Genomic DNA, 22,741 nt, shown 5'->3' with positions numbered 1-22,741 from the left:
GGAAGTATGTTTTGTTTTCAACGGTCTTGTTGGTTATAGGTATGATTGAACACAGAGGATGATGTTCCCCTGGGGGGAGGGTTCTGTAACAACCTCAGTTAAAAATCCATGTAAAAAAATATAAGACCATGGTCACGGGACATGTATTCCAAGCTGAATGGTGAGAAAAGCATCCTAGTGTGGGTGTTCATTTCGGTTATTATGGCTAAAGGAAATTGGAAAAGGCATGAGACATTTATTGACATTTTATTTATGAAAATAATGGAAATTAGGAGAAAATGAAGGTGAAAGGTCACAGGTTGCATGTGAGGAGGAAAATAATAGAAATTGAAGAAAATAGAGGGCTCATTGATAAAAATGACTATGAGAATCAGTTGGCAAGCTTTTGGCTCATGCTTGGTTAGTATAACATTTTGTCAGTTCAGTTTTGGAGCTCTCATTCTATTCTCTCTCTCTCATACTCTTGGACACTTTGAGTTTTCATGGGGCACTCTTGGAGAGTGTGGCATACTTGGATGCTTAGAGCAAGAAGGCAAAGGAAGAGCAGGAAAGCGCAAAAGGACATCAAGATCAACAACTACAGTGGGTTTTTCTTGCAGATACCGAGTTGCATGTATGTTTTCCTCACTAGTTTTGTCATGCATGGCATATGCATGTAGTTTATTAGTCATGATCTATCATTGGCATGGAGATTGTCTGGATTGATAGTAATTTGCCTAGCCTTGCCATTTTCAGAATAGTCATGGTGTTTTGTATTCATTTTTTCTTTTTTCTGGTTGGTTCTCATGTTTTCTTTAGCTTGGGTTGAGTTACTAGTTCCTGGAGCCTTAGTAGGACAAATGCTCTGGAGCACTGTAACAGCTTGGGTTGAGCTACTAGTCCTAGAGATTTGGTTGGACAAACTCTTTGAAGCCCTTGGTGGGTTGAGTTACTAGTCTTGGAGCCTTGGTTGGACAAGCCCTTGGTGGGTTGAGTTACTAGTCTTAGAAGCTTTAGTTGGAACAAACCCTCTAGATCCCTAAAAATCTTGGGGTAGAAACCAATCTAGTGATGGTTTGTGATGTCCGACCGTGAGGTGGAATCGCTGTTTGATGGGTTGAGGTGGTTTGGCCTCTGGAAGCCCTGGTTCAGTTTTGATGGATTGTTCCATGAGGTCCCACATTCATGCTTAGAATATAGCACAAGGGTGATTGGCTGAAAGAAAGATTCGGTTCAGCCAATCTATGGTCAGGTGGTTCGTGGAAGTCCCAAACCTAATTGGTCGTTGCATCATTAATATGAGATTATTTCTCCTTGTTATTTCATGAGTATTATACTAGTTCATATGTGGATTATATGGTTGTCGTTTCCTTGGTATTTATGTTGTTATTATGTTGGTTATGAGTATGTATTATGACAGTGGTGATGTATGGCTCTCATCATGTTTTTACTTGTAAATGAATGAACAATGTATCTATGGCCTAATAGATGATAATGTAGCTAATGTGCTAAGGAAATAATGTTTCACAGAGAATCTCAGATAAGTATGAGACCCCTATACCCTGCGTTGTTGTTAAGACCTATATATTTCATATTTATGATATGTTTGACGAAATGTCAATCATGGTTAGTAGGCATCCAATATAGTCCTTGTTGATGTTTTTGCAAATGTATCTTTGTTCCACTATGAAATTTCATTTCTGAAGATGTCATTGAGTTTTGGGCAATAACTTGGGCTCTGGGCCTGAAAAAGTGGCACAAATCTTGGAGTCGCAGCACAACATTGGGGAAAAAATCCCTATAAGCTCCCTTACCCTTGTTGTGGGAACTTTTGGAGCCTCCTAGACGCACCCTGGTCCATATCGAGGGAGCATCCAAGGGTTTGACGCATTAAAAATGCAATTGGTCTTAAGGGTTGGTTACTAGAGTAGTTGGGGATGGGTCCTAGGAGTTCTGGTGCTGATGTGGAAGGTATGTGTGATGTGCTTCGATGGTTCCACTTCCTTAACTAACACATAAAGAGTCGAATCATATCATAGTAACTTCTCATCACATGTTTACCCCGATTGGTTGGTTAATTAGGTAGATATGTGAGGAGGGCGTTACAATTGCTATGGATTGAGACTTCAAAAATGCTTCTACCAATCCGCCTACGCCTTTTCAACTGTCATGCTAAGAATTGTGAGTCATGCCCTCATCAATCAATAGTTGTGTTGAGCAAAAACAGACGTTATCACCAAAGGTAGCCATTTCATCTATCTCTGTTATACTATATCCAAATGCCTCTCTCATCGCAAACGTTCCAAACACCTCTCTCATTGTAAGTCAACCAAGTCCTTGTTGCATAGAGCTCGAGACTCTAATTGACTTATGTTATCATTATTAAAACGTCCGAGAATCGGTTCAAGACCAAGCTTGAGAAGTCGTCCCAAGTGGATCTCTTCTTGATCAAGAGTTCAAAGTGTTTTTTATTACTCTGAAGTCTTAATCCATTGTTTTCATTGAGAGGGTGAATTACTTCTACGAAGCCATTGCAAGTAACATGGGCTAGGGAGAATTTAGACGATGTGGTCAATGTGAATTTTGTGTGTTGCATAAGATTCAATCTAGCGAAGTTGCATTATTCTCACTATCATGTAAGTATTCCTCTGTAATGGAAAGTGAAAAGAATTTGCTTGCGTACATCTCTAATTGCTTGTGTGCATCATGGAGTTTGTTTCCTCGACTTCAAAGTGAAAGTGAACCCGCATCTATCCTCTTCGAATGTCAGTGATGGGAATCAAGTTTCTATGATCACTGATAAGGCTAGAGAAGTAAGACCAGTATAATTATACGTATTCAGTGAAGTTGATAACATATTTAAGTGTAGTCTCAGGTAGGCAAAAGTGACAATAATAGAGCCAGGAAAAGCACCATTTTGGGTCTTGCACCTAATTTCTCCTTTACTTGGTACTTCATTGCCATAGAGCAGATGAATGTGAGCAATGTGTCTGAGATTTGTTGAGCAACGTGTATGAGATTTGTGGCACAAGGTATGAGCTTTGGAGTAGCGTGGGCAGCTTTAGTGGTGAGCAGCGTATGAACTGTAAGTAGCATTGGTGGATATTTTTTTCCAATCATCATTTTATTGCAGCAATCTAAATTTACATTTGTTCATGAGAAATGGTCAAAGGCCTATAAAGTTTATTGATATTAGCATAGGAACTCTGCGTCCTCTGAGCATTGAATAGCACATATGCAGTGTTGTTTCTGTATGAACAAAGAATCCTGAACGATTCTATACTTTTGGGCAAAGTGTGGATCTACAAAAATTATTCATAAATTGTTTGATCGTTTCCGATTGTGTGTTGGTTATGGTAAATAAATTGTTAGCAAATTACTTCTATAGCTACAAATCTCAGTGGGTTTGAATTTTACAGTGTTTGAATTTTGGCTAGTAGTAAATTGCTCATTTTGAAGATCATTGTCCATTCTCAATAGAGTCACAAAATTGACATTGTCGACACCTTACGTTTGTTGAAGTTGAGTTGTTGACAAAATGACCAAAATCACTGAGTTATTAGAATTGTTAAATACTTTAAAACAATCAATTGGTCATGATACAATCACAATTGGCAAGGGCACTCTCTCTAAAATTAGAACCAAAACGCACAAGAAAAGATTGAATTTTTGCAACTCAAATCACAACTACAACAAGATGAATTACAGCAGAAAAGACATCATTTTAAACTTGTTTTTGTTCATAACATTCCTTTATGTAAGGTTGAGATGGCCTTCCATTAGCACGCAGAAACTAATCAAATTAGTGAAGATGTGGATTAAGTGCCCAATTCAAGAGTAGTTTTGCATAAAGATGCAGAAGTTTAGGTTCCTCTTCCCAAGCCTATCATTAGACCTTGGGAAGAGCTTGTCAACAAAAAGAACAAAATTGGTCTTGGATATGACAAGGAAGTGTCATTTCATATTCTAGACTACTCAAAGCCCATCAAAATTCAAAGTGTTGGATTTCTTAAGGACAACTTGTCTTCACCTGCTTCTCTTCCTCCTTCACAGCAGATTGTCAAATGCCAACACTGTAATCAAGTTGGGCAAGCGAAATATCATTGTTTTGATCTTCATCTACGTGAGCATTGTGGTCAGCACACTCATCATTCAAACAAATGCTTAAGAAACAAGCCTCCTACAAGAACGCAAATTCACCTTGGATGAGTCACTTTTTGGCAATGTGCTTCAACAACCACGAAGATATTTTGCTCATACCATAGGATTTATTCTCAAGTATTGAAAAGTTTTGCAACTGAGTTCTCTTCATCTTCTCACCTTGTATTTGATATGAGGGGAATTGATGGTCATCTACGAGTTTCAAAGATAAATCGAGCAAGCCTAAGTCGTAACCTAAATCTGTTGCCTAAGCCTAGAGCTAGAATTAGCCATACCCAAATTCAGAGTTTTAGCTAGAGACAAAGAAGCTCATGAGAATGTCTTTAGTTGGTGACCTCCATTTTCAAATTGAGATTCTCCCTTTTTCTGCAAGTTGAGACCTCTCTTTTCCAGGTTGATAGTCTCCCTTTTCAAAACATTACGGATATTCCATCTAGCAGAAGACTAAAAACTTCTTGTCAAATTTGGAACCATTCCGGGAATTGCACTAAGCGTTCGAGGTTGAGACCCAAATGGTCTCCTTTTTCAAAACAATAGAGAGCACTTCCTCTAGCAAAAGACTTCAACTTCTTGCCAAATTTGAAAGAGTTCCAAGAACTACACTAAGCATTCCAGTATTGGTGGTCATCCTCAAGCCACCATTAGTTGAGACCTCGAGTTCTCCCACCTTATACCTTCATTTGAAAGAGCACATTCATCGTATCGTTGTCATGTATTGTTGTATTTTTGTATTATAGTTGTCTTCTTGGATTCATATATACCCCTTCGGATTAAAGGAGGGAATGTTAGACACCTAGTCCGCTAAGAATTATGATATAAAATGTGAAAAGTCATTAGAGTCCAAGAGATCACTTAGAATATGAAAACCAAAAACCATTAAACATTATATAAAATATTCTATGTAAATGACATGCATCTCACATTTATCTTTCATATCTAATCCATTATTTGTATATGAGTGCAACAACTACAATTAATTAAAATTGAATTTAGTTAACTTTAATGTACTTTATTTTATTTTTATATACTATAATAAAATTTATTAAATTAAAATTACAATTAAAATGAATTCCTTTGAAACCTAACCTATGTTCATAGCCTTTATTTTATTCTCTTCACTTGTCAAGCTCATCATCACGAGCATCCCTCACTAAACCAAAAAGTTACCCAAAAAAAAATCATATGTTATTAAAAAAATATATATTAAATTACGATCACTATGAATTCTTTTGAAGGCAAACCTATGTTTTATTAGTATTTATTTTCTCATTTTTCACTGGTAAAGCTCGTCATCACCAGCATCCCTCTCTGAACCAAAAATTTAAATACTAATATATATATATATATATAGAGGCTCTGTATATAATTTATTAACAAACTTTTTTGAAAATTTTGCATTTTTACATATCACTCAATCATACAAATATTTGAATTTTTAAAAGATTTATGAGGTTTACATTTGATCATTTTTAAGAAATTCTCTCCTGATGAGACAAACAAGCACCCCTGTACTATCAATGCTCCACCTGGTACTTACGAAATCAACATAGACAGAATGAAAAAACGCTAATTTAAGTAACAGATGCCTTGCGTGGATTAAAAGAAACAAAATTTGATCCATGGTAGAGTTTGTTGAAGGAGATGATCCATCTTGAAACCCTCTTCCGTGGCTTATTAATTTTAGGCCAAGGTTCACTAGATTTGTGTGTAAGTCCAACCAGCTATACAATTGCAATTTCAAGATTGTCTGCATCCAAGAACTTTTTGAATACAGTAAAACATTTGCTACTAGTTAGGTGACTGGAGGGCTCTACTTTTATGCAGTAATGGTTGGACTTTGATCAATCAATCATATGATTCAAGGTTAGGCTGTTTAATCAAGAAGGCATTGTGGAAGCGCTATAAGCAAGCAGATGTGCTCACAGTAAAGCCAAACTAGGTACGTTGTGCAATTTTCCTCCATTCAACAATTGAATTAAACTGGACGATGGCAGGTTTAGCATTCTGAGTTCATTCCACCTCATTATTTAAATTGAAATCACTAAAATTAGAATTGGCTGTGGTAACATATGGCAATTGTTGTTAATGTTTATGGAGGTTCTTTGTTCAACTGCATCTTATTGAGTATCAGTGGGAATGCAATAACAGCACAAATCTTGTAACAAAATTCTGGAAAATTTTAATTTCCTTGATATCTAGGGCTGATATCCACGTTACAATATATGGCGTGTGTGATGTGGTAAATGCTTGCAAAGGGGTATGCTGAACTTAGGATTGACCACTTTCTTTTGTGAAAATTGTGTCTAATATTGCATTACTAAATAATAAAAAAGGTACATAAAGAATGGTTCATCCTGGAGCCAAACTACAATCACAGATTTCCCCTCCCCACATAAGCAAGGAGAGCTAATACATCCGCCTTCGCTCCAATCTCATGACAATGTACATCTTTTCTGAAAATGCCAATCCTGGCTAAAATATGTAAGGCCAGCTCTGATTGTAAAGTTGTGACTTCTCCCCAAGGGAATGGATTAGTTGCCCTATAAAAGGCTGCATGACAGCTTCTTTTCCATAAAAGAGACATGCATGCCAGTCGGATCACATTCCACAATGGCTATTGAAGTCTGAAAAACCCTACTTTTGTTGTTGGAGATCTCTACTACTAATATATACTCTGTGCTGCTTGAAATTCTGTTGAATGTTCTGGGTTTCTATTTCAGGTTGAAGCAATTTGCGATATTCCATACGAAGAAATCACAAGCACGGCTAAATTGAAGTAACGCAATGATAATTGATAAAACATTCAAAAGACCAACAGAGGAATTGTAGACAATGCAACCCCCCATTTTAATCTGCAGCATGATAGGCATCATTAATTAAATTCATGAGCATGGTAAGAAGGGTAATGGACATTTAGACTACTTGCATTGTCATTCTCTACACAAATGGAATGAGAATATTTCTACCAATAATTTGTCGCTCAAATCAACAAAGTATAATTTCAGTATTCATGCTTCAGAGCAATGTTTGCATCAGCTGAGAGAGTGGACTTGTTTAGCATATAGCATCAACAAGCAGACATACTTGAAAAAGATTAAAAAAGGATGATAAATTTGAATTTCCTATGGCTAGGCCTTATCCTTTTCTGATGATTATAGTCTTCATTTGACATGTTAGGTCTGTGCTAGTTTAATATGTTATCAGTTTTCATGAAAAATATTAGTCATAACCCGCTGAGTGTCATGTAACTAAATATTATAATTAATATGTATTTTAGGTCGTTCCCTTTCTTTCATCCCGTGTATATATGAATATTATATAATATATGCACTTCTCTCACCGTATGTCAACTTTTCATCTTTTTTCTTCCATTCATGGATGATATTGCTCAAGGAAATTCCTTAAACTGAAATTTTCCAGTGTGAGCATTCCGGTGTAGAGTAACATATCAATACTGGAATCAGTGTTTGATATGGGGTCAATTTACAGAGATTTTATATAGGCAGGGTTTGTTATTTGCATGAAAAAGCTGATCCAAACAGGTTTAACCTTAACTGTGCATCAATTTGGTTAACTTTCCAAAGGCTCTTAGTCATTTTCCTATACTTGTGATGATGCATGAGAATCCTTGGCCAATTAAGCTATCCTGCGTGCAATTGAATGCATAGATAGGTGTGGAAGACTTACAAGTATTCCAATTCAGATTTCAGGACTTGAGCATGTTTACATTGCCCTGGGTGTGCATTCCCTGAGCTGAAGAAATAAGGGCAAATTTTCTTCAAGTACACTAGAAGTTAGAAGTTTATTTAGAGTGTGAGATAAAATAGGTTTATAGATAATTGACCGCAGAATCAAAAACAACTTTGAAAACTTGTTTTGAGTCATTGATGAGACCTTGGCAAGCATTTTAGTGATGATGACATGCATTTTCTGGAAATGTCAAAAACAGTGTCAGAGAGCAGTTTGGTAGACCAGCCAGGTGCATTTGAAGATGGATCAAGAAAATCTAGGACATGCATTTAGAAGCCAGCATGGCAGAATAGTGAACTGCATCTTCAATTTTATCTTTTGATTCATTTAAGGAGGGCTGGTGGGCATTTTGGAAACTCTGTAAAGAAGGAAATTTTATGGTATTTTTGCACAGCGGGTATTTTTCAGATCAGAATTGAAATTCCAGAATTGTAGGAAGGTGGGGAATGGAAAAACAAACATCTTCCAAGTTTAATCATTCAATTTGAATTTGAAATGAACCATAGATATGCATTTTGGTGAAGCAATGCAAACTTGGTTGCCCTTGATAAAAAAAATGCAGAAATCACTGAGTTGGCAGATTAACTGCTTGCATATGGCAATGAAATTGGAAATAGCCAGATTTAAGGAGGGCTGGTGGGCATTTTGGACACTCTGTAAAGAAGGAAATTTTATGGTATTTTTGCACAGCAGGTATTTTTCAGATCAGAATTGAAATTCCAGAATTGTAGGAAGGTGGGGAATGGAGAAACAAACATCTTCCAAGTTTAATCACTCAATTTGAATTTGAAATGAACCACAGATGTGCATTTTGGTGAAGCAATGCAAACTTGGTTGCCCTTGGTAAAAAAATTGCAGAAATCAGTGAGTTGGCAGATTAACTGCTTGCATATGGCAATGAAATTGGAAATAGCCAGATTTAAGGAGGGCTGGTGGGCATTTTGGACACTCTGTAAAGAAGGAAATTTTATGGTATTTTTGCACAGCGGGTATTTTTCAGATCAGAATTGAAATTCCAGAATCGTAGGAAGGTGGGGAATGGAGAAACAAACATCTTCCAAGTTTAATCACTCAATTTGAATTTGCAATGAACCATAGATGTGTATTTTGGTGAAGCAATGCAAACTTGGTTGCCCTTGATAAAAAAATGCAGAAATCACTGAGTTGGCAGATTAACTGCTTGCATATGGCAATGAAATTGGAAATAGCCAGAGTTTCAGACTTCAATCCTGTGCCTTTGGATTCCACTTGGCATGCTTCTCTGACGCTAGCGGGCATATTTCTGACTCAATGTTTTAAAACTCCGACTCCGACTCCGACTCGGCCGAGGGTCGACTCCGACTCCGACTCGGACTCGGTCGACTCGATTTCAATGACTCGGTCATTGTAAAAAATACATTAAATATTTATTTTTTATGAAAACACATAATTTTAAAGATTTTCATTCATGTTTCCAAACACACAGCATTAGAATATAGATAGAAGACAACATATGATCAAAGTAGGCTCATGAATATATCCATTATATCAAAATGGCACCCAATGCATTGTCCAATACATACACGATGATGATATAGAGATCAAAACAAAAACACATAACCAAGGAGGCTATAAATGGCCTCTACAACAAAAGTCTGTGACCAGTACTACTGGCTACTGCTAGAGTTGCCAACATCATCTGGCTCAAGTGTTATTTGGAAGTTGGGAGCAGGAGCGAAAGTGGGGAGCGAGAGCGAAAACGGGAGCGGGAGTGACATTTTCAGAAGCTCCTGGTTTGGGAGCGAATCCCAGAGGAGTTCGACAACCAATGTCACTAACATCAAGGTACATAGAGGGATTGGTGCTCTTGATTAAATACGAGTTCCATACCCTAATACATGACAAAAGTCAATGGAAACATTGCAATCCTCCAATCCTGAAATCCTGAAAAACTGATAAGTCTGCTGGATTTTGAATGAAATCTAAAATTCTACTTTCTCCATATGAAATCCAATGAGGCCGAAACCCCTCTCAAATATCCTGAGTCATTTCATGGTAATGTTAAAAATTTAAGTAAAAGGATGAAAATGAAGATTAAGGAGAATGTCACTTTTACTTTAAGAATTTTACATGACCATGAAATTTGAATAGCATATCAATAGTAGAGAGCATTTGAGTGTGTTAAATAGGGTTTGGGAGGGGGAAATGGACCCCAAATAACATTTAACTAATTCATAAAACACATTGGAGTTCAAACCAATCAGCAAACACTTCAAAATTTCATTAAAAAAATGTCAAATCGTTGTTTTGATGGGGTTACAGGCCACTGGTTATGACTCAACCGAGTCAATACAGAAACGGCCGAGTTAGCCATGACTTGGCCTACTGAACCGTTTCCTCCACCGAGTCACATTTCTGGGCAATGAAATGGATCAACTCGGCCGTTTCCGTTTCGAATCGGCCGAATTTTAAAACTATGTTTCTGAGCCACTTGAAGCTGATGTAGATCCTGTGTCTTAAGCTTTTAACATCAAACTTAGATTTTTAGCACTTCATGGAAATTTGATATTGCTGCATGAATTTTGAGCTTGGGACAAGGAGATAGGTATGATGAAACATCCTCTACAACCTCTGAGCCTTCAACAATGCATAATTCATCGGGGAGTGCATTTTAAAAATGCATTTAGCCCAAAATTATAACAATTTGTAATTTTATTGTCCTTAGTGAATTTTTACAAACCCCTGGAATTTGAAGCATTGCATTTGGTTGGTTATCGTGGGAAGGCATGATTAGAGTAGTGGGAACAGGGTTGTAGGGGAGCGCCTCCCCCTCCCCCTCACGCCCCCTCTCCCATTTCGCGTTCCGAGCAGGAGCAGCTCAGGAGCGTGCTCCTTGGAAAAAAAACGCTCCCTGGTTTTTCAGGAGTGTTTACTCTTTTTTGCAATAATATTCAAAATGCAATTTTTTTCAAAGAAACAAATAAGTTTTGAGTGGGGCAGCCTAATGATCAAGCCTATGGCCCTAGTATCGATATGTGATTCATGATAAAAGTGACATTCTCCTTAATCTTCATTTTCATCATTTTACTTAAAATATTTAACATTACCATGAAATGACACAGGATGTTTGAGAGTGGTTCTGACCTCATTGGATTTCATATGGAAAAAGTAGAATTTTAGATTTCATTAAAATCCAGCAGAGTTATCAGTTTTTCAGGATTGGGGGGATTGCAATGTTTTCATTGGATTTTGTCATGTAGTAAGGTATGGAACTTGTATTTAATCAAGAGCACCAATCCCTCTATGTACCTTGATGTTAGTGACATTGGTTGTCGAACTCCTCTATCATGATCCTCCTAAAAATGTGCGCATCACTCAAACAAAATCTTGACTTGACATGCTATGTTTTTTCTATCTTATGTTTAATGCTTAGAGGATGATATCAATGATAAAGATCCCTATACAGATCTAGAGGTAATGACAAAGATACCTCTGGATATTAATGTTTAGAGGGTGATATTAATGACATAGATCCTGAGTTTCCAACAAGGCTAAAAAATTAGACATTTCTCGTGGTAGCACTCCGGGCAGGAGCGACTCGGGAGCGCGCTCCCGTAAAAAAATTTGCGCTCCCTGCCTATTTCCGGAGCGAAGCAGGGAGTGCTTTTTATAACCAAGGAGCGGTCAGGGAGTGATCGCTCCCGACCACTCCTGGGTTATAAAAATCGCTTCCAGAGCGATGTGAGCGACCAACGGGAGCGAAACGCGTGAAAAAAATAAATAAAACTAGATAAATTTGGCGGTAAAAAAAAAATTGTGGAAAATTTGTGAGGGAGGGAGCGAGGGTTAAATAGACCCTCCCTCATTTCATTTCATCATTGTGAGAGTGAGAATGAGATTGAGATTGAGAGAGGGTGAGAGTGAGGAGCAAGGAGAGAGTGAGAGAGAGCAAGAGAGAGCAAGGAGAGAGTGAGGAGCAAGGAGCAAGAGAATGAGAGAGCAAGAGAAAGCAAGGAGCAAGGGGAGATTGGAGAGCTTGCAAGGGGAGATTGGATGCCAAAGAGGTAGGCTCTACAATATTGAATAGAGTGTCTGACAATTTTTTTTTAATGTTTATTCCTGAATAAATAAATAAATAAATTTTTCTCTATTTCCCATTCCATTTTTTTTAATTTTGCAGATTCAAAACTTCAAATTTCAAACATCATGGTTATATTTCTTGGCATTTTCTTCTTCTTGGTTCCTTTTTTGGTTATTATGGTGCTGGAGAGTAGAAAAAGGAGGGTTAAAATTGAAAATGAAGAAGGGGGGCATAGTGGATTTGATGAAAACCCCTGTGAGGAGGAGCTGGAGGAGAGTGAACATGAGTCAACTCAAAAAACTAAACAAGACCAAACCCCTTTGTGGAAATATGTTAACAGGCCTGAAGCAGGGAAAGGGGGTGGAACCACTAAATTTCATTGCCCCCATTGCAACAATAATTACACAGGTTCATACATCCGTGCCAGAAAACACCTCTGCGAGAAAATGCCATGGGATGGAGATAAACAAATAGGAATCAAAACTTGTACAGGTGTTTCAGCAGCAGATAGAGCCAAATACATAAGGGAAGAGGAGGAAGCCCAATACAAATCTAAAAAATCAAAGGGTTTCTTTGAACCAAGCTCACAATCACATGCACAAAGAACTCCTTCAGCATCCTCCCAAGGCAGTGGATATGGAGGCACAGGGTCACCAAGTTTAAGACGTAGAACCATATCAAATTTCCTTGATGAAGGGTGTAGGAATGATGTGGAATCAAAAGTTTATAGGTTTCTCTATGCATGTGGGATATTATTCAATGTTCTTCGCTCACCTTATTGGCACCAAATGGTTTTGGCCATAAATGATACCCCTAAAGGATACAAGAGCCCTGGGTATGACAAGGCAAGAACAATTGGACTTGATCATGAAAAAGAAAAAATATCACATTCTTTGAATAGAATGACAAGTTCTTGGATTGACCATGGGGTGTCCATTGTATCTGATGGATGGACAAATGTAAAAGGCAAGCCATTGATAAATGTTCTTAATGTGTTTGTTAGTGTTGCCATCTTTCTTTTAGCATATGATTACTCAGACAAGTTCAAGACCGCCATCAACATTGCAGAACCATTACTTGAAACAATTGACCATATTGGGCCATACAATGTCATCCAAGTCATCACTGATAATGCTTCTAATTGTAAGGCAGCGGGAGCAATTATTGAGGATAAATACCCCAACATATTTTGGTCTGGGTGTTTGGTTCACACAATGAACCTTTTGATGCATGATATTGTTAAGAACAAAAACGAACAATACAAATGGATTGGTGATTTGTACAAGAAAGGCAAACAAATGATAAAATTTATTACAAATCATAGCAATACCCATGGCCTTTTCCGCAGTCACTCAAGATTGGAGTTGTTGAAGATTGCGAGGACTAGATTTGGTAGCTATTACCTCACCTTCAGGCGCCTTTTGAAGGTAAGAGAGTCATTGGCTAGCATGGTATCAAGTCCACACTGGCAGGTATTAAAGGAAAGGGCTACAAATGCAGCTGACAGGCAAGGTTTTGAACAGGTGGAGGAGGTTGCTCTTGATGGTATGTTTTGGGCACGTGTGAGGTAAGTATTGGATTTCACCAAGCCCATTTATCACATGATTTGGTTTGCAGATACAGATAGACCAGTGATTGGCGAGGTGTATGAGCAGATGGATACCATGTTGGGGCAAATAAAAGATATTATTCATAACAATGATCCCAACTTGTCCAAATTGATTCACGATTGTGTGTGTATACGGTGGGATAAACTTAATGCTGCACTACATTTCTTGGCGTATATCCTTACGCCAAAATACTAGTCTACATCTTGGTTGGGCCAACCTGCACCAGGGGGTGGGGTTAGGGCCAAACCCCATATAGATGAAGAGGTATCTACAGAATATTTGCAAGCATTAGAAAAGTTGATACCTGATAGGGAAAAATGTGCTAGTGTGCGTCTTGAAATAGGGAGATACTTCAGTTGCACTGGTTTGTTTGGTACCTTTCATACAATGGAAGATAGAGACAGATTTGATGCTCTCACATGCTGGGAATCATATGGCGGCCATGGACTTTTGCCAAAATTGGCAAAAAAAGTTCTCTCACAAGTTGTAAATACTTCTTCTACAGAGAGGTGTTGGAGCACCTACAACTTCATACATAATGTGAAAAGACACAGACTCAATGAAAACCGGGCAAAAAGCTTGGTTTATGTGCACTACAACTTGAGGTTGTTGAGTCATTACTGTGATCGGGCTTATGAGGATCTAACATATAAAATTTGGGACAACCACTCAGAGGATGATAATTTGGAGGATGGCACTATACATCTTGAAGAACTGGAAGCAGAACTTATAAGAGAGGAAGATGAAGCAACAACCATGCCACCTCCACCATCCAATAGCAGTGCTTGAGTTCCGAGTCTTGTTCCTTTACTGTCGCCGCCTCCATCTACACCCTCACGTGGAGGGCATGTTCCTTCTGGTTCTGGTCGTCGATCTGTGCGGGAGACTCCTAGAAGACCACCACGACCTGCTTATACATTAGACAATTCTCGTGGCAAGGGCCACATGTAGTAGTAGATAATAGATTTATAGTTTACTTGTCTTTTCTAGTTTCTATTAGTTTTCATAACTGTTGAGTCTTGACTCTTTCATATCATAATGATATTTTTTGTAAACAATATATGACTGTGACAATTTAAGTTTGAAGTTTGAAGTTGGCAATTATAACTCATTGGTAATGATTATGAATTATGAATATGATGCTTCGTGAAAGTTGTTTCATTTCATTTCATAATTCATTTTATAACATTTCATTTCATGTTAGATATTATTTCTTGTAATGGTTAAAGTTTAAAGTTTAAACTTAGCTTACAAGTACAACTTTGGTGATCAATGATGATAAATGTTATATATTGAATTTTCAATTTTGAAAGCTTGAAGTTGAAACTTTAAGATTGATGAATCATGATTCATGAGACTCAATATGTTGTATGTTACTAACTTGTGGACATGGTTGATGAAGATTATAACTTCTAGATGATAAATGTTATATGGTTGATGGTTCAATGATCAATCTATGTTTTTTTGTTTTTTATATCTAATTCATCATTCTACATGTTTTTGTTGACATATATGTATCATATATATATATATATATATATATATATATATATATATATAAATCACTCCGAGATTCGCTCCCAAACACAGAGCTTTTGAAAATGTCGCTCCCGCTCCCAAGTAACACTGGGCCCAAGCATTAGCAATAGATAATAGATTTACTTGTATTTTCTAGTTTCTAGTAGTTTTTATAACTATTGACTCTTTCATATTTATTATGATATTTTTTGTAAACCATTTATGACAATATAAGTTTGAAGTTGGCAAATAAAACTCATTAGTAATGAGTTACGAATATGATGCTTCGTGAAAGTCGAAAGTTGTTTCATTTCATTTTATTTTAGATATTATTTGTTGTAATGGTTACACTTAGCTTACAAGTACAACTTTGGTGATCAATGATGATAAATGTTATATATTGAATTTTGAAAGCCTAAAACTTTAAGATTGATGAATCATGAGACTCAATATGTTGTATGTTACTATGTTACTAACTTGTGGACGTGGTTGATGAAGATTATAACTTCTAGATGATTGTTGTTATATGGTTCAATCTATGTTTTTTATGTTTTTTATATCTAATTCATCATTCGACATGATTTTGTTGACATATATGCATCAAAATATAAAAAATATATATTATATAAAAAATGCTCCAGAATCACTCCCAAACCAAGAGCTTCTGAAAATGTCGCTCCCCCTCCTGCTCCCAAGTAACCTTGAGTGGGAAGGCTAGAGTCCAAATATCACAAGCATAAATGCAAGAACTGTGAATGAGTGAAGGACCTTTGGCTCTCGTAGTTTAGCCTTTTGTAGTTGTGATCAGTGGAGAATCTAGAGACCATGATGGCTTTATGAATGTAATAGGACTGAGAGTTTGGGCCATTTCCATTGAACAAGAGGCAGCAAAACCTCAAATTGATGGATTCTGTGTCTATGTTTGATTGTTGTGTCTATTTCTGTTCAATGCATGGTGTGTGTGTTTGATAGTTTACGGTGTGTAACTCTGAATTTCTGATTGGACTGCCATACTGCACCACCTGAGGTAAAGCCCATTAGTTGTAATAAATAGCAGTAACTAAGCCTTCTGACTCACGAAAGCTTTGAATAATCAGAAAAGATTATCCATAGTTAAAATTAAGCATTTTTCAGATTTAGCATTTTATGTACAAACTCCTCTAGCTGTTCTGATGTTATCATATGGGTTTACTGTTTACCAAATAAAGAGTAATCTTCCTTAGATTACATTCTCTTAATTCTACACTTGCGATGACCAACCTTCTTTATTTATCATTCAGCTATTTACTATTTTTCACTAGACTCAGATACATGAAAGATCTTTCTTCCTATTTAGGCAAGTTATTGTGCGTCAAATCTTTCCCTACAATTTCAAATCGATGGGCTTCATAAAAACACATGTGATAACTAGCTAATCACTTCCAGCGGTCATGTTATAAAGAGAATATCATCTTTATCATTACAAATCAAAACATTACAAAATTTTCTATTAAAATAAAGGCATGAAAGCACTCAACATATATTACAAAAGGTCAGAAAAAGGTTTCGATGTAGTTGGTCACTCACAAACAAAATATTAAGTTTTTATAGTCTACAGGAAACCTCCTACTATCGTTTTGATTATCATACCTGTTGACGGGAGAATATCTAGAATATGTATCCCACCATTACAGATCTACTACGAAGCAACTTAAGGATAACCAACCAGTTTTTTGAGTTCAAGGTGATTTAGAACAATGCAAAAGGAGGTAGGGAAGCTAAGTGGTAGGAGAGGTCAACAGCTTAGAAGATCATATAAATCCATTCTTGGAGAAGAGAAAAATACCACTATTAACAGCCTTTTGAGCATTAATTCAGATCACAAAGGTTTTGGGGCATATATAATGTCTTTCTCCAAAAGACGGAACTTCAACTAGGCTTGATAAAGTGGTTTTCTCGTTCTATGTCCAATATATCTTCCTTCAACAATTATAAGATTAGAATATGCTAGTATAATATGGAGCTTTCTTTATATGTACTTTCTGTATACAGATATTACAATGTATATTTGGATGGGAGACCGGCCCATACAGATAGAGTCATAGACCATTAAGATTTGTGTTTGTAGGGTGATAAGTCATTGTATCCATATTTAGACATAGGGAACATGCAGGAATAGCTGGCCAACGCATGATTTAAGACAGAATTTTATATGTTCCATATTAGTGAGATTTTTGTTGTTTCCCTCGAGATCTGGCCAAAGATAGAGTTAAGTGCAAACCCTTCCTTGAAATGCTCCCGGATTAATCTTCTACAATAGTAAGAAGTAGGAATTCTAGATTTCCTTGGGCATCACTTCTAAAAATACTGCAATGACAATTGCATTGATCTAAGGGTAAACAAGACAAGATATTTGGGCTTTAATAAGGCCAAAGTGATTGGGGGCTCCAAGCTCTTAAGAAATTTTGGTAACAAAAGGGGTTTTCAAAGATCCTGCAATAAAAGATAATGTTTTTCAAATTTACTAAAACACTTCAAATTTGATAGACACTGATTTCACTCGTGGTTGTAGATCTTGGAACTGCGGGACTGGTTCACTTGGCAAGAGAGGGGTCCATTTAGCTGAAGGAGGGGAAACTGCAAAGAGATTTCAAAACAACTCATGGGAAACAGTCCACGGGTCTGTCAGTTTGCTTGATTATGTTCTTTCAATCTAGAGATAAGTAACCTTTCATCTGAGAAAGGTTCATAAAAAGAGTAAATCATGAGTGTTTTGATATTTGCCAATTCCTTAAAAGATTATTCTGGGAATCTGAGATACAAAGCATTAAAATCATGAAGCATTTGGTGGATGTCATCCTTCTTATTTTATTTAAACAAGGCCTAGTATAAAAGGGTCTCACTACTGAAGTAACTTGAAGAGTAGGCAGTCAATTGGGTTTAGCTCAGGTGGTTGGGAGGAACAATTGCTATCCTCCCACCCCAGGTTCAATTCCCGAAAGTGACATGGCCTTGTTGTCGATTCTCAGCAGTCCCGTGAGGACTGAAACATGTATATTCCTCATATGGATATCAAAGGAGAACCACATTGTAGAAAGGCAGCTCAAAGTTGATGTTCGGAGGCTTGAAGACATGGTAGAGAACTGCATTGGATTTCTAAATAAAGGAGAGAAAATGTTTGCACACAAGGCTAGTATTTAGAAGAAAAAGTGGAAGATAGAGACCCTGACTAATCTCTATTTTAGTGACTAGGTTCTGTGTATAGTATAAGGATCAGAGTAGACCATACTGCCATAGTTAATGGAATCACCTAGGAAAGGTGCCAAATCTCTGAATTGGAATCTCTGAATCCCTGAACTGCATCAGAGCTGCTTCCTGCAAACGGAAAAAATTTGACATGTGATGGATCCATTTACAAGAAGATGAAACACATCATTTGTCGAAAAAACACCACCAAAAAAAACATAAAAAATCAAAGCTGCATGAGAAAGGGAAGGGCACATTGCAGGAAAGAGGATGTAGGAGAGGACCAAAAGCACAGAAAGTAAACCTAAACCCTAGAAAACCAAGACCTAAACATCAACAACATTATTTTTCACTTTCGCTTGCAAACTATGAGAGGTTGAGACCTGAAAGCAACTAACAATAACAGGCATTTGGAGCATCAACATAGTGACAGTGACAACCTGATATCAAGCATTCGGAGAGTGGATTTGGCATATCAGCATTCTCATTTGGCAAGTTCGGAGTGCAACATCTTTAGAAATCTTCCTTTTCAGCCAGAAAAACCTTCTCTCTACGATTATGATTATAACTCACGAATTTATGATGTAATTTGTCAGTCATAATTTTGACATATCTGAAATTAGAGTTTAGAAATTTTGTTTATATGTACTATGAATCTGAATTTTTGTTAAATGTTTATATGTACTATGAATCTGAATTTTTTTAAATGTTCAATCATTTATTATTCAGAAATCAGAAATTTTAATTCTGGAATTTGTTTATGTATTATTCTGCGAATGATAAATCTTAATATATAATATAAATTGTGACTATGAATGATGAATCTGAATATAGAAGATGAATTGTGACTGTATAAATGGTGAAGTTAGAAACGGGGTAATCTGTAATTTTAATGTTTTCCCAAAACTTTATTCTCTTTTTACAGCATATAAGTTAAATATATATTTATTTAAAAATTAGGATTTGGAGTATGATTCCCTTATTCCTAATTTCGGGATGGTTGCCACACCCACACAAGAACCTTCTGCCATTCCCGATTGCACCCACAATTCTTGTAACTTTGGAGCATGCTGAGTTCTGTATCATTTTTGTATAAGAACTGTGCTCAACTCTAGCAGAGTCTAAGACCTCTATAGGATATGCCAGGCTATCTGAAGTGTTAAGAGTTTGGTTTAGACAGAGCCAATGTAGCATAATTTTTGTAAATAAGAATCTAAGATTGGTTTCTTTTCCAAAAGTTATAATATTTTCCAACCAGAACTTTATTCTCTTTTTATCAGTATATAAGTTAAATATATATTTATTAAAAAATTAGGGTTTGGATGCTGATTCCTAATTTCGGGATGGTTGCCACAACCATAGAAGAACCTTCTGCCATTCCCGATTGCACCCACAATTCTTCTAACTTTGGAGTATGCTGAGTTATGTTTTCCCAAAACTTTATTCTCTTTTTATCAGCATATAAGTTAAATATATATTTATTAAAAAAATTAGGGTTTGTATGCTGATTCCCTGATTCCTAGGGATGGTTGCCACGCCCACACAAGAACCTTTGCCATTCCCGATTGCATCCACAATTGTTGTAACTTTGGAGTAGGCTGAGTTCTGTATCATTTTTGTATAAGAACTGTGCTCAACTCTAGTAGAGACTAAGACCTCTATAGGATATGCCAGGCTATCCGAAGGGTTAAGAGTTTGGTTTAGACTGGTTTTTTAAATAAGAATCTGAGACTGGTTTCTTTTCCAACCAAAAATGCCTTTTAATTCTACAGCAATTTAATTTCATTTCAGAAATGTAGCTTAAAAAAAGAACACTTCGATCCTTAAACCAAAACATGCCAACAACCAAACAAGAATAAAGAATTTCTGAAGACTTTATATTCTAAAACATTTGAAAATCAACTTCTCCACTAATATGAAGTGGAGACAGTACATGTAGACAATTATATATAAAGGATGGAGCGGAATGAAAAACAAATACAGAGCTGCAGAATTCTAAATATGGCTATGCATAAACACAAATATAAAATTGGGGTGGGTGTATCAATTATTGATACGAGAAGCCTAATCCTCTCTCTAAACCATCATATTTGCATGCAACTCAGTAAATTTCCATTTCCCCACTCTCTTGAGACGCCCTTCTCTCAGCCTTCCAACATAGTATTCCAATTTGGAGGTCTAATCAGTGAACTTACGCCTTTTCTTCAAGCTATTACTTTAGATGCCCCAACATTCAGACATCCCGGTATGGCAATTCCAAATGACACTATTGATACAATGATGGCGGAAAGGGCATATTTTGTATGAGTTCAGACGTAAGCAATGGCTATGGTTATTGATTCTAGAGTCTAGACTCAAGGAATGCCTAGAGCCATTCTGGGTCTTCAAGAAAAAGGTCAATAGAATTTTCCAAAGCATTAAACAGAGCTGCTTTCTTGGCCGGCCACGCAGACCATTCTGAGGTCTTCCCTATCCTTTCATGTACTGGTGCAAACTAGACTCATGGTCAATAGGCCTGCAGCTCGACATTAAAAGGATATCTTTAGGATGACTCCACAGACCTTATTCATCTGCTGGACTTGCATGCAACCTTGAGGTGGTGACTGCAACAGCTTTCTCAATTCTGTCAGCAAGAATTTAAGATGGAGGCCAGTATGCTGGACAGAGAGTCTGTAGGCGCTAGCACACTTTGGGCTTTTAAAAAGTATTAACTTCACAGAACAAAGTTACAATGTTCAATCCTAGTTTATGGATGAAAAGTTTAAGAAGGACGACTCTGGCAAGAAATCCAAGGGAAAATGGATCCATATGTAGCCAAGCTTACATGATCTAACAGCCCCCAAAAGACATCCAGATTGTATTCAATGGAGAAAGAGTCTACAATGGAATCTCTTCTTATGCAGGCTATGTTGCAAAAGGCCTAAATTCTGAAATGGGTACTCCTCCTTGTGGGTTTACATGACAGTTTTCTGATTGTAGAACCAGTAACCACTACACTAGGCCCATTTCAAGAACCCAATAGTCACCTGACCGCTGAGCTATTTTAACATGCCTCCTGTGCTAGATTGTGTGTACACTACAGAGACAAATATTTTTCAGGAAAAGATATTTGCATAGAAGACAATAGAATTTTAAAATCAAAAACATTTTAAATGCTGATAATTCAATTCTACCCACGTACAGAGTAAAACCATCATCTAGTCCAGGAAGAAATTTACCGTTAAAAAGTAGGTCAATCCAATCCCAATGTAAGTTGCAGCTCTTCCAAAGCTTCAGAAAGCACGTCCAAGCACAAAGCAGCCAATCTTGTCAGTTCCACCATCAATCCCCAGTTAGCCATATATATCTCTTAGCTCATCTTCTGTTGCTTTCAGCAATTCAGTATACTGCTCTTCTGGCAGATAAGGATTCCAGCACATATCTTTATGATAATGAATATTGATCAGACCTGAGACAGAAGCTTTCGTTAGCAAAGGAGCTTCCAATTCAGGGGAGGTCTTGTGTCATATTTCATCGTCTCGAAAATGCTTGGAGTCCAGATGGACAGCACACAACGAAAATCGAGTGTCGGCCGATTTGAATTCTGAACATGGGAACTCTCAAATTTAGGTGGGACCATGTCGTACACGGAAGTGACATGAGCTTTTCCAGAAAGATAATGACTCCTCTATCTAAGCCTTTAATTCAGGGATTTTGTTTTGTGAACCAAGCTTTTCCAAAAGATAATTACACTTAATTTAAGGGCTTTTCCAAAAGATAATTACACTTAACTTAAGTCACGGACTTTATTTATGGTTCTAATTCAGGGATTTTGTTTTGATGGAGTTACTGCTCTTATATGTGTAGTTTAAAGGAAAAAAAATATATATATATATATATTTTTTTTTATTTATTTTTTTTTTTTTTTTTTTTTTTTTTTTTGTTCAAAATTTAGTATTTTTATTTTTAAATCATGATTTTAAGTTTAATTCAGTGAGATAAAATGTCAAAAGTATATTTTAAACAAGAAATGATAATCTGGCTAAAAATTGTATTAATATTTGGACAAAAAGTCATTTGATTTATGACATTTTTTTGAAATGTCCAATATTTTTTTAGTAAAATTTAATATATTTTTTTAATACATTAATTTCATTTAAAAGATTTTGAATTAAGAAAGTCATTTAATTTATTAATTAGATTTGGCATTTTTTCCATATGTCAAATATTAAGTAAAGTTTTGAGGTAAAAATCACATAAGAAAAATTTTTGGCCTATACGTTTCGAACCAACAAGTGTGGTTCATCATGAGGATGAGATTTCTACCCAAACGTGTCTGCCAAAAATTTCTCTTATGTGATTTCTACCGAAAAACTTTACTTAATTCATTATGGATCACAGAAGTTTGAATACAGAAATGTCAAATATCATTTTGAATAAAATTTAATATAGTTTTTTT

The 22,741-nt window shown here is 36.5% G+C and overlaps 1 long non-coding RNA gene across 2 annotated transcripts; it reads right to left on the bottom strand.

The window, feature by feature from the left end:
• Nucleotides 1-6,763: 6,763 nt before the first annotated feature.
• LOC149224668 (uncharacterized) lies at nucleotides 6,764-21,867 on the bottom strand. Of its 2 annotated transcripts, none has more exons than XR_016249527.1 (2): nucleotides 21,522-21,867; nucleotides 6,764-6,992 (listed from the first exon to the last, which is right to left on the bottom strand). It is a non-coding gene; the product is annotated as an uncharacterized LOC149224668 (long non-coding RNA). The 2 variants fall into 2 exon arrangements; XR_016249528.1 differs by lacking the exon at nucleotides 6,764-6,992 and adding an exon at nucleotides 18,291-18,432.
• Nucleotides 21,868-22,741: the final 874 nt, after the last annotated feature.

This window comes from Pinus tabuliformis, chromosome Q, assembly GCF_031772625.1.
Source record: "Pinus tabuliformis cultivar Carrire ecotype Pingquan chromosome Q, CPIR1, whole genome shotgun sequence".
Taxonomy (NCBI): Eukaryota; Viridiplantae; Streptophyta; class Pinopsida; order Pinales; family Pinaceae; genus Pinus; species Pinus tabuliformis.
The sequence above is the reverse complement of the archived record's forward strand: the minus strand, read 5'-3'. Positions and strand labels throughout refer to the sequence as shown.